Below are 12,403 nucleotides of genomic sequence, written 5' to 3'. Positions count from 1 at the left end.
GAAGGAAGCTGAGGGCTGTGGGGCAATCGGCCTCTGGGCAGGACTTACCAGGAAAGCCTTGCTTCTGTCCTTGGCTTCCTGGTACCTGGTACCTGGGAGTGAAGAGTTCCAGGTGCAGATGGGACTGTGCTGTTTTCCTTCCTCCTTCTGTGGGGCTTGAAGCCTCTCCAGCGATTAAGCAGAAACAAGTGGCGTGTTCTTAGGGCACTTGAGTGCCGGATGCTTCTGAGAACATACTGAAGTGAACGCTGGACTCCCTCCGAGATCGCAGGGCGGTGGGTGAGAAGCCAGTGCCCACTCCTGCCCCCCTGAGCCGGGCCGGGCAGGGTTCAGAGCAGGTTGGACATGCACATGAAGTTAGTTAATTAAGGGGTGACTCGAACTATTGAGCCCCAGAGCCCCAGAATGAAATTCATGAAATATTAGAGACGTGAGCATGGATGCACGATTCTAGAAAGCTAATGGCATAGCAAGTGACCCTCCAGGACTCCCCTCTCCCTCCCTCTCCCCCCCTCTCCCCTCCTTTCTTTCCCTCCTTCCCTCCCTCTCTTCACGCATCTTCCTCATGTATGCTCCTCCCCCTGTTTCTCTTTCTCTTCTTCTAAGTAGCCAGGGAGCCACACAGACCCAGGGATAGAGGATGAGCAGCGCTTCAGACTTCAGTCCCACACCGGCCGTGCACAGGGAGGCTCTGTGTGAGGGAGAACGTCTCTTCAGGGCTCACGGGTCTCACTGGGTTGCTGACTCCCTGTGGTGCTCAGGCAGGAAGGTCTCAGGAGGAAATCATCTCAGAGCAGCGAGCCCAGGTCCTCGGGCTGTGGAGTCTGGGCCCCTGACAATCTGTCCGTGGCCTCTTTGCTCCCCTGGAAGGAAATAACCACTGGCCCCAGCCCCATGCCCAGCCTCTGGCCTCCAGGGAGGGGGCTGGGGAGGAGGAAGAGATGGTGAGGAGGTCAGGAGAGTGTTCCCCTCTCCAGGACCCACAGCCAGTCTTCTCCTCCCAGAGGAAGGGTCAGGCCCGGGTCCCCAGAGCGGACAGTGAGGGCACCTGTCCGGACGCTCTTGGTTTGGCTCAGTGTGGCCTCTGAGCAAGGTGGGTCCCCAAACGTTGTAAACTTTGGTTTGAATTTGTGTGATTCAATAGGTGACTCGGTTTCTAGGTGAACAATGTTTTAGAAAGATCCAAGTTATGGGATTTCATAGAAGAAAGATGGGTATTTTCCAAAGAAGCTGTGTCAGGTGGAGAGGGAGAGGGAGAGGGAGCCGCGGGAGGAAGTGGCTCCCTCTAGTGGCCGCGGTGGGAACAGCGTTAAACTGAAGCAGTTACTGGGAAGGGGATGAGAGGTGCAGACATATAGAAGGAGAGCAGCGAAGGCTGGCTTTCTTCTCCTCTTGGGAGCCCCATCTACGCCCCTCCATGGCTTCCTTGACCACTGGCCCCTGTGCCCTAGCGCCTCTGCTCCACAGTGTCTTTAACAAACACTCCTGTGCATCAGACCATAAGTGCTTTATCAAAAGTAATCCACTTAATCTATTCTCCCAACACCCTGGGGAAGATTTCCATCTTGATGCATGGCAAATTTTATGTGTATTTTACCACAATTAAAAAAAATAGCTGCAACATGTGGCCACTTGGGATTCACTACAGGCAAGGTACAAATCACACACCATAGGGAGTTTATTCTGTTTGGGGAGCGAGTCATTCATTCATTCATTGATTCATTCATTCTTTTATCCCATCAATCAATCCATGTTGAGCACCTCCTGGGTACTAGCCACTGTTCTTGTGTGAGAAACAGCAGTCGCCCCTCCCAGCACACTCCCCATCCCTGTCACCTGCTCTAGTTTCTCTTCTTGGCACTTACTGTGACTCCACTTGTAATATACTTATTTAAGTTTTTGGTTGTCTGTGTCCTGGCTTCATGATGGCAACAAGCTGGACTTTTTGTTTAACTGTGGTGAGCATGTGCCAGGCATAGCAGGTGCTCAATAAATACTGAAGAAACCAAACATGTATGGGGGGTCTTCTATGTGTCAGGCACCGGAAATGCTAATAGATCCATGAAACCGAGTCCCTGGCCCCAGGACTGGCAGGGAGATGCCCAAGCAAGCAGATAGTTATAGTCCTGTGCCCCAACTGCCAGGGCGGAATCACTTGGGTGGGGGCCAGGAAGGCTTCCTGGGGGAGGGAGCCCCCAAAGCTTAGTTCTCAAGAATGAGTTGAGGATGTCCTGGTGAAGAAGAGGAAGGGAAATACACTTCACCCTGAATAGCAGCTGTCCCTCTAGCAAGGTCACCTGCCTCCCCATCCCCCACCCCTTAAGCTTGCTTCAATCATATCAATCATATTGCCTGTCTGGGCCCTGTAGGCATTTGAATATTTTTAGCCCTGGACTATTTTATTTTTTCATTTCTTCCATTTGTAATGTTGTGTTAAAATGTGGGGGGAAATGGTAAAAGTAATAGATATGTTTAAGGGCTTCTATGCACTGTATTCTAAGTATTTTACATACATGATATCACGTAATCTTTAAAACAACTGTTTGACATCAGTATTATTTCTATTATCCCCAAGTTACAAGTGAGAAACGAAAGCCTAGAGAAGCTAATTGGCCCAGAGTCAGAGGGCAGCTAAGTGGTAAATCAGGTTTTGAGACCAACATTCTGACTCCAGAGCTAATGCTTCTAAACCATTAAGATCTTCAACGGGAAGATCGGTGAATTTTGGAGAAAGGCTGGTTGGTTCTAGGTTTATGGGAGGATAATGGTCAGTAAGTCATCATGGACAAGAAGGGGATGAAGATAACTAAGATACATGGTACCCTAGGTAGAGGAGTGAGACTCCTCGGCTGTTGTGAATTTCCACACCAAGCATCAAACCACCAGAAGGAGAGACCCAATGTAGTCCTAGTGGCAACGAAGCACTGAGAGATAGAGTACGAAGGCCTTGGGAAGGATTTGAGAATTAAGGGAAGAATGGCATCCAGAGTGGCAGCTCGGGGTTGGGGGAGGGTGGCACAGTAAGGCCAGACATGTGCTAGTTCGTTTCTTCTGCCAAGAAGCTGTGAGAGCAAACTCAGAATTTGGACTGGAGGCCACGCAGACGAGATATTGCTGTACCTCTGTCAAATCCCGTTTACAAACTATGGTGAGCAAGTTGTTTTTTTGTAAGACTATCCAGAGTGCCACTGGGTAATGGAGCTACCAGGAGGGCTTAAGGACTCTTTGAAATTTCCGGTTGACTAACTGTGGGTAGCTAAAATATATAACACATTTTAATAAAATATGGAAAAAGTAAAAAAAAAAAAAAAAGTAGAAGAGGAAGGGATTTCTAGGCAGAGGGAACAGCATGTGCAAAGGCCCAGAGGCCTGAAAGAGCCCTGACCGCCCATTAGGAGAACCCAGATAGTCGGTGCAAGGGAGCGAGGAGGAGGTTTGGGTCCTGAGGGGAGGCCCAGGCAGAGCTTTAAGGACCTTGATTGCTTGCCAGGGGACCCCTGATGGGTCCGGAGAGCTGTTCCTCTCACTGTCTCCTGTTTCCTCTGTTCCAAGGGGGAGTGTGGGGAAGGCGCCTCAATATATATGAAACCAAATTCCAGCTCAGTTGGGCATGAAATTTCATCAGCGATGAGCAAAAAGGAAAAAGTGCCCCAGATCTTACCATTCAGAAATAACAACTGTTTATTATGGTTTAGTCTTTCAAAAAAATTTTTTAAACAAGACAAGCCCAGCCAGTATGGCTCAGTGGTTGAGTGTCGACCTATGAACCAGGAGGTCACAGTTCGATTCCCGGTCAGGGCACATGCCTGGGTGGCAGAGTCGATCCCCAGTGTGGGGTGTGCAGGAAGCAGCCAATCAATGGTTCTCCCTCATCATTGATGTTTCTATCTCCCTCTCCCTCTCCCTTCCTCTCTGAAATCAATAAACATATATTTAAAAAAATTAAAAAACAAGACATCTTGTTTTCATTTTGTTTACAGAGATTTTAGTTGTTATGATTATAAAAGCGAAACAAAGAATGGTCACTGTGGGAAGAGTAGAAGAGGTGAGTGAGGAAAGGAATGAGAAGAGTGATGTCCCCAGGCTCGCCCGGTGAGCACCAGGGTTAACAGGTGGGCATCTCCTTTGTGTCTTTGTTGCAATTTCCCTTGTGTCTTCTTTGCTATTTCCCTCTCCCCTTTAGTGTCTGACATAAAATAAAACTCCAAAGCTTTTTCTTCCCTGTTTTGGGCCAAATTAGAAAACACAGATAAGCAAATAAATGAATACAAATAAAAAGAAAGAAAAACAATCCACAATCACCAGTCTGTTTCCGAGCCCATAGATCTAAGTCCATCTCCTTCCTTCCCTCTCCCTCTGTTTTTCTTCTTTCTTCTTGTTTGTCTTGAACAGAGCTGGGAGCCATTGGGCGAGTCAGTGGAACAAGTGGGTATCCCTGTGTGCTGTTCACACAATGCCCACCTTTACCAGCGATGGTGACAGAGGCTAAGAAAGATGATGGAGGCAAACTGAGCCTTGCCACTCACTGTAGGACTGAGAATAGATTTTGAAAGGACCTTTGTTCCCCCTCTTTAAAAAAAAAAAAAAATCCTGCGAGGCGGGGATGGGTTCATCAATGAAGAGCGAGCTCAAGTTGTCCTATGGAACTTTGAGATTTCCCTATGAGTAAAAAGGAGAAGGGGGGCTTCTTGTCATTGTCTTAAATAGGAATACAGACACCTCAGATGCTTTTTTAAATTATTGATTTCAGAGAAGGGAGCAGAAGAGAGAGAGAAACATCCATGATGAGGATCATAGATCGGCTGTCTCCTGCACACTCCACACTGTGGATTGAGTCTGCAACCCGGACATGTGCCCTGAATGGGAATCAAACAGTGACCTCCGGTTCATAGGTCAATGCTCAACCACTGTGCCATGCCGACCAGGCCCTCAGATTCTTTTAACAACCTTCTCCCATCTGTCCAGGGAGGAAATGGATGGGATCATGGGTGGGACACACCCAGTTTGACTATGGTGGGGCACTGGGGCAATCAAATGGAGAGGATCCAGGGGAGCATGCTGCTACTGGGCAGCCACTGGTCTGTGTCAACAGACCCTGGACCTCGGACCCCCCTGCACCACTTTGTCCCACCCACCAACATTCATTAGGAATCCCCCTCCTGCCATTCTCTGTAGATGCTGTGCTGGACTCCAGGAGACCCAACAAAGTGACACATGGTCTGTCCTCAAGAACTGAAAACATTGCTTATTCCTGTCTTCACTCTGCCTCCTGCCCCTTTTGATTGGGGCCTGCTATTATTATTTAAGTTTAAAATATGAACCACTATTCCTTCTGGAAGCTTTGCAATATTTTAATCAAAGTTTACAAATGTTTTGTCCAGTACTATGAAGTACATAGCTTATGAAGCCACACAGGGTGGCTCATGTCCCTCTCATAATTAACAGAAGGAATTTAATCAAGGGGTTGATTATGTAAGTGGTGGGAGAACTAAGAAGCCAAACAAGATGGTGAGGCAACTCAGAGGTAGGTAACTGCAGGCTGCTGCTGCCACGCCCAGCCTGAACCCACAGATGGGAGGCAGTGCAGCTGGGGCCCAGGCCTGGGTAGCGGGAGCACACTCTAGGTTTAAGGAAGAGATGTGGCCACTGCTAGATGCTGACGAAGAGAGAGGAGAGAGGCAGAGTGAAGAAAGGGCTTCCTTCTCCAATGGCTTCTCTCCCCAGTCTCCTACCAGTGTCTTCCATCGACTAAACCCGAGTTTCTCAGCCTTTTAAAACAACTATCGTCCCTACCCCAGGAGACTTTTCAGACATTTGTTTTCCTAATAGCCTCTCCCCCATACGATTTTCAGACCACAGATATACTGTGTATCTGTTTATGTAGTTTGTAGTGTGCTTTATACATACAAAAATAAGACTTTTTTCACACAGCCCCCACCAAGAACCAATTTTTGCCTTTTGGGAGGTGAGCTGGCCCCAGCTGGAAATGGATGGAACAGGGAGCTAGCTGGAAGCCAGCTGCATGGAGACCTGAGACACTGCCCACAGGGGTCAGCTGTGCTGCAGAGTCGAGGTGAGCATGGGAGGGTAAGGGGTGGGTTGCATCATGCAGGCCTGGAACTGTCTTTTGTCCGACCTCTCCCTTTGTGATTATTTGTGATTATTTGACTAGAAGTCATTTCCCATCAGAAATGTGAGGGCTCAGCTCTCACATTTCTGATGGGAAATGACTCCCAGCTTCCAGTTCCTGGTTGAGCACCCCATGCAGTTCTGATTCCTGTGGAGGCCCCAGGCAAGCTGCCCCATGAAGTCCCACAATGGCACATTGATTATTTCAAACTAAAATCTACAGGGCTCTAGCCAGTTTTGCTCAGTGGATAGAGCATCGGCCTGGGGACTGAAGGGTCCTGGGTTCCGGTCAAGGGCACATCTTGGGTTGCGGGCTTGATCTCCGGTAGGAAGCATGCAGGAGGAAGCCAATCAATGATTCTCTCTCGTCATTGATGCATCTATCTCTCTCTCTCCCTCTCCCTTCCTCTCTGAAATCAACATATATATATTTTAAAAATATATTTAAAGAAGAAAAAAGAAAAGAAAATCAACTGGAAGCAGCAGTAGTGGGAGGACCTCTCTGACTCTGCTCTGTCCTAAAAGCAGGAAATAACTGCATCATCGGTGCCCTCCACTTCTGGGGGGCCCAGAGACACCTTATCAGTTAGAAAATCTAGAGTCAGAAAAGCTTGTCTAAACAAACCGTGTAATAATACCTTCACTCATTGACTACCCAAGCCCCAAACTTGTTTAGATTTCTCACTAGGGAATGCCCACACCTTGCTTAGATTCCTTTCTCATGAGCACTAACTTTCTTTGTCCTGTCCGTTTCTCACAAATGTATTTATTGTTTCTTTGTTTAAACAAATATAAATATGCCTGGTTCAATCATCTCTTGGAGCCTCATTTCGTGATCTGAACATCCTATGTGATCACTCCTTGTGCATCTATTCACTTGTTTTTCCCCCTGTTCATGTAGTCTTGTGTCTATTTTATTACTTTATTTTTTAAAAATATTTTTATTGATTTCATAGAGGAGGGGAGAGATAGAAATATCAATGATGAGAGAGAATCATTAATCGGCTGCCTCTTGCACACCCCCAACTGGGGATCAAACCCACAACCTGGGCATTTGCCCTGACCTGGAATTGAACCATGACCTCCCGGTTCATAGGTCGACATTCAACCCCTGAGCCACACTGGCTGGGCTATTTTATTACTTTACTAGTATAACTAGTTCAAATATAAGAACTAAAGAAGGGTAGTGAGGGTAATTCTCCTCTGCTCCCTATTATTCCCAATAGGGATGCTTTTACAATTTTCTTTTTAACCCTTTTGTTCTGAAATTTCATGACAATAAGCTTTTTTAAAAAAACAATTATAATTAACATAGAGTGTGTTATGTAAGTATCAGTGTTAGCTCTTCATTAAGACCCAGTTTGGGGCTCTTTAAAGGACGGCCAACAAGTATTCAAGAATCGGTGCCACGGGATCTTTCAGGCTGGCTCTCAGAACCACAGGGGGTCACCCCTATCCATGTGCTTGAGAAATGCATGGTGCGGACAAGTGTCTGGACAACATGCACCAGAGGAGGAACAGATGTCATCACGGACAGCTTTGCAGAGCCTGAGGTTGAGGCCTGCTATTGACCTCGCTCAACACTGAGTTCAGTTGGTGCTTGGGCCTGGAAGGGCGGTGTGATGAGGGCTACAGGCTGACAGTGTCACCTGTTACAGACTCAGGGGGACTTGGGAGAAGTTCAGAAATGACCTGGAGCTCCACTTCCTGTTTACAGATGAGGATACTGCTGGATTCAGTAGGATTTGTCCAAGGCCACAGCGCTGGATTGAAAGTCATGGTAAGTCATGATCTCTTGGCCTCTGGTCCCTCCTGTATTCAGATTTAGCTCCTTTTTTTAAATAACGAATATCATTAACATTATCAATATGATAGCAGCAATGATACCACGATAGCTTTTGTTCACTCAGTTCCTGCCACTGCTTATCCTTGTGGGATATTTTACATGCACAGACTTGACAAGTATTTTGGCTGAGTATTTTCAGGACAGAGAGCAGAGGCTCTTTTCTATGCATTATGGGTTAATTTTTCAGATGTAGCACTTTTTGAATCTGTAATGGAGAAGTTTGGTCAAAAAATACCCATTCAACACATATTGTTGCTTCAATGACATTTAGAGGCACTGGGTGGCACTACGTATATATAGAGAAAAAGCCAATTCCTGCCCTCGAGAAAGTCTCAGTGTAGAGAAAATGGAAGACTGAGAGGCAGGTGGTTACCACATAGCAGGTCAAGTGCAGGATAGAGTTAATCACAGGGTGGGGTCCTGTGGGAGCACAGCAAGGGGGCGGGGGAGGTGGTCAAGAGGAGATGTCCCTGAACTTTGCCTATAGGGATGAAATTCACCAGATGAAGGGATTGGGAGTGGGCAGGTGGAAAGGTGGTGATGGTGGTGGGAGCCATGAGGCCATTCCAGGAAGAGGAACTCCCTTGTGAAAACCCCAGTGACTGTTGCCTTTTTTGTGCCCTAGTCCAGCCACACCCTATACACTGAGGTTTGGGATAAATACTTGTTGGATGGATGAATGATCAAACACAAATTTGATTTGAAGACTGACCTCCAGGCACATCTTCCCTGCTTGTTGAGTTGTGTTGCATTTGATGTTGTCGGAGGGGCTGCCAGTGAGCCTGGCAGACCCAGGGAGACACTGGGGTTGCCTGACCCAGCTGAATCTGGGGCAGGAAGTCTTGGCCAGACTTCTTTAGCCAAACGAATTTTAATGTTAATTGGCATCTGAATGTTGGAGGAAAAATTATTGCAAAGCCAGTCCCCAGTGTGGTATGAAGCCTGGGGAAGGGTGGGACAGGTGGGGTATTGCAGAATTCTTGCCTCTGACTGGTGTCATGCCCAGGAGGGGATGTGAGTGTAGGTCACAAGTATCCTCTGCCAGCTTGGCCTCCACCTTGATGAGCTCTCTCTCTCTTCTGACTTTTGGAGATTCCTAGCATTCACTGGTTTATAGGCGGCATCACTCCAATCTCTGTGTTTCTTTGTCCTCACCTTTTATAAAGACATCAGTCATTGGATGTAGGGCTCATCTTCAATCAAGAATGATTTCGCCCTAGCCGGTTTGGCTCAGTGGGTAGAGCATCGTGCGAACTGAAGGGTCCCAGGTTCGAATCCGGTCAAGGGCACATGCCTGGGGTGTGGACTTGATCCCCAGTTTGGCGGTGTGTGTGTGTGTGTGTGTGTGTGTGTGTGTGCAGGAGGCAGCCAATCAATGATTCTTTCTCATCATTGATGTTTTAATCTCTCTCTTCTTCCTCTCTGAAATCAATAAAAATATATATTTTTTAAAAAGAATGATTTCATCTCGAGATCCTTTACTAATTACAACTTCAAAGATTCTATTTCTAAAAAAAAAGTCATATTATAAGGCTATGCATGGATGTGAATTTGGGGGGAACACTATTCAGTCCACTGCACTATGCAAAAGTAATTTTTAAAAGAAAAGTATAGCTGTTATGAAATAACATTTCACAAACATTGCAAACAAACAACAATAACAATTCTTTTAAAGTTAGCATTTCTAGGTTAAGCAAGCAGGAAGACAATGGAAATCCATTCTATAAACAAATGGCTCAACACCATTTACCCGTCTCAGAGGAAGAAGAGAGCTGAGAGTGAATGAAAATATATTAAAAACCCATTGAGCATAAAGAGGCAGTTGAATGGGCTCACATTCTATTAACAGAGACCAATGAACTAGATTTATGCTGAGTTTGTGTTGTGTAAATGGTTGTTTCTGTGCCCATATCTAAGAGTGGCTCAGAAGGCCTTTGCTGTAACAGTGATGAGCTCACAGCTTGGGATTGGGGACATGGCATTTTAAGAAGAAGAATTGAGAACAAGTGTTTGGATATTGCTCAGTCTGCTCAGACTGCCATGATGTTTAGACTGGGTGGCTAGACAACAGAAACTTATCCTATATAATAAAAGGCTAATATGCAAATCGACCGAATGGTGGAACGACTGGTTGCTATGACATGCACTGATCACCAGGGGGCAGATGCTCAACGCAGGAGCTGCCCCCTGGTGGTTAGTGCACTACCACAGGGGGAGTGCTGCTCAGCCAGAAGCCGGGCTCATGGCTGGCACAGCGGCGGTGTGGGCCTAAGCTGGCAGTCGGACATCCTCTGAGGGCTCCCAGACTGTGAGAGGGCATAGGCCCGGCTGAGGGACCCCGTCCCTCCAGTGCACAAATTTTGTGCACTGGGCCTCTAGTTTCTTATAGTTCTGGAGACTGGGAAGTCCAAGATCAAAGTGCCTGCTGATTCAGTTCCTGGTGAGCTCTGTCTTACTTACAGATGGCTGACTTCTCACTGTGTCCTCACATGGCAGAGGGCGAGGGAGACACACACACACACAGAGGGAGAGAGAGAGAGGGAAAGAGAGCGAGAGAGAGAGAGAACATGAACTCTCTGATGTTTCTTCTTATAAGGGACACTAATCCTACTGGATCAGGACTCCCCCTTATGACCTCACTTGACCTTAATTACTTCTTTACTCCAAATACAGACACACTAGGGTTAGAACTTCAGCATATAAATTTTAGAGGAACATAATTCAGTCCATAGCAGGTATTTTAAATCAACATTGGTGAAGAGGCATGATATAAGACTCTGGTATGGATTCTGAATCAGGCAGAATTTAAGATATTTTGGACACAATTATAAGGAATCCTAGTTTAATTATTTAACAAACCATGTCCTGGCTTGGGTCCTGGAGATGAACAACAAGGTATTAATTTATGTGAATAGAAGTTGCTTCCTCTAAAAATCTTTGAGGTTAAAAAGAAACAAACATCCCTTCAAGAAGAGTACTTGGGGCGTAAGGGCCCAGAGCCAGACCTCCCCAGCTCCAGCACTCAGCAGCTGCCTCCCTCCCACCTTTGAGGCTCCAGTTTCCTCAACTGTAAAATGGGATTATAATAGTTCTCCTTGGGTTGCCAGGGAATTAAATGGTATGAGATCTGTGGCTATTATTATTATCAATAACAAAAAAAACATGCATAGAGGAAATTTTGCCCAATGCTCAGCAAAGCTGTTGAAAGGATTACGAAGCAGGTGATTTGTGGCAGAGAGAGAGGGACACACACACACACACACACACACACACACACACACAGAGAAAGGCAGAGCTGCCCAATTTAGGAACAATAGCGAGCTTGCTTTTTTTGGCTGAGCACGGAATGCAATTATTCCCTCACTTCACAAACATTTGAAATTTATGCTCTAGGAATAAAAGAAGTTAGAGGAATTTGTACCCATTTGAAAAGCTAATGGGTAATGTTTCACTGTAACAAAGAAGCACAACCTTGACTGGGAATCTATACCGCGGAGCTTACAGCTTGGCTCACCTCACACTTGCCGGAGCCCCACTTAGGGCCTTGAAGGGAGCGCACACTGGCTCCGGGGTAGCATCATACATGTACTGGAGTCTTCCACTCTGGGCTCCTTGAGGAGAGCTTTTGTGCATTTTCTCATAAAAAGAACGTGGCGATGTCTCACTTAATGGACTGATTAAGGACTCATTTTAGAAAAAAACAAGGGGGACTAGAGAAACAGCTGAAGCATCTGTTTTTTAACCTGTTTATAGAGCAGGAGAGAATAGCCTATAAGATATATTTCTTCACTAGGAGGAAAAATATGACTGAGTTTTGACTTAGAATGTCCTTGTGTTGGGATAAAATAGTAGCCTTCACACTTAATGTCTCTTGACTTCCCTCCTCTCTCTCCACTTTTATTTATTTTTTAACCTAAATGGTATGAAGGGCATTGAGCAAGAGCTAAGCGGGAGATGACATCGGAGAGGCTGGTTGGGACCAAGCTGTGCAAGGACCTCGAAAGCCAGAGTGGGTTTCTCCTTACCTCTGTACACAATGGAGGCACATGGACTCTTCCTGGGCAGGAGGCAGCACACATCGCAGTGGAAGGAGTCTGGGAATCTCCTTCCATTAGCAAGGTGGCCTCTGGATGGCACCAGACTTCTTTACAGAAGGAGAACAAGGTGCTTCTGGAAAGCTGGGAAGTCCTGTGCGCTGGAGGAGTTCATAAATTACAAGACTGGTTTTAGTGCGCTCACCCATCCGAGTTCCGTTTGGGAAAAACTAACCAGGCCAAGGGATGAAGGCTGAGTTGGAGTGGGGACCCAGAGGACCTGGGGCAACCTCCTGCCAGGCCATCGCCGTGGTCATGGACAGAGACTGCTGAGGAGGACAGGAGGGTGGATGGGAATAATGTTGCAAGAATAGAGGGAGAGTCCATGTGACCT

The 12,403-nt window shown here is 46.6% G+C and overlaps 1 long non-coding RNA gene across 2 annotated transcripts in view; it reads left to right on the top strand.

Annotated features, from left to right (window-relative positions):
- Positions 1-7,913, top strand: part of LOC106728049 — a 12,246-nt gene extending 4,333 nt beyond the window's left edge. For both annotated transcript variants that reach the window (XR_001364295.1, XR_001364296.1), the window contains 3 exons: positions 3,981-4,112; positions 5,943-6,073; positions 7,847-7,913. This is a non-coding gene — a long non-coding RNA (uncharacterized LOC106728049). The remainder of the gene's footprint in view (positions 1-3,980; positions 4,113-5,942; positions 6,074-7,846) is intronic.
- The last annotated feature ends 4,490 nt before the right edge of the window (positions 7,914-12,403 follow it).

The sequence above is a fragment of the Myotis brandtii genome, unplaced genomic scaffold, assembly GCF_000412655.1.
Source record: "Myotis brandtii unplaced genomic scaffold, ASM41265v1 scaffold525, whole genome shotgun sequence".
In the NCBI taxonomy this organism is placed as follows: Eukaryota; Metazoa; Chordata; class Mammalia; order Chiroptera; family Vespertilionidae; genus Myotis; species Myotis brandtii.
Note: the sequence above shows the minus strand (reverse complement) of the source record. Positions and strands in the feature narration are given on the sequence as shown.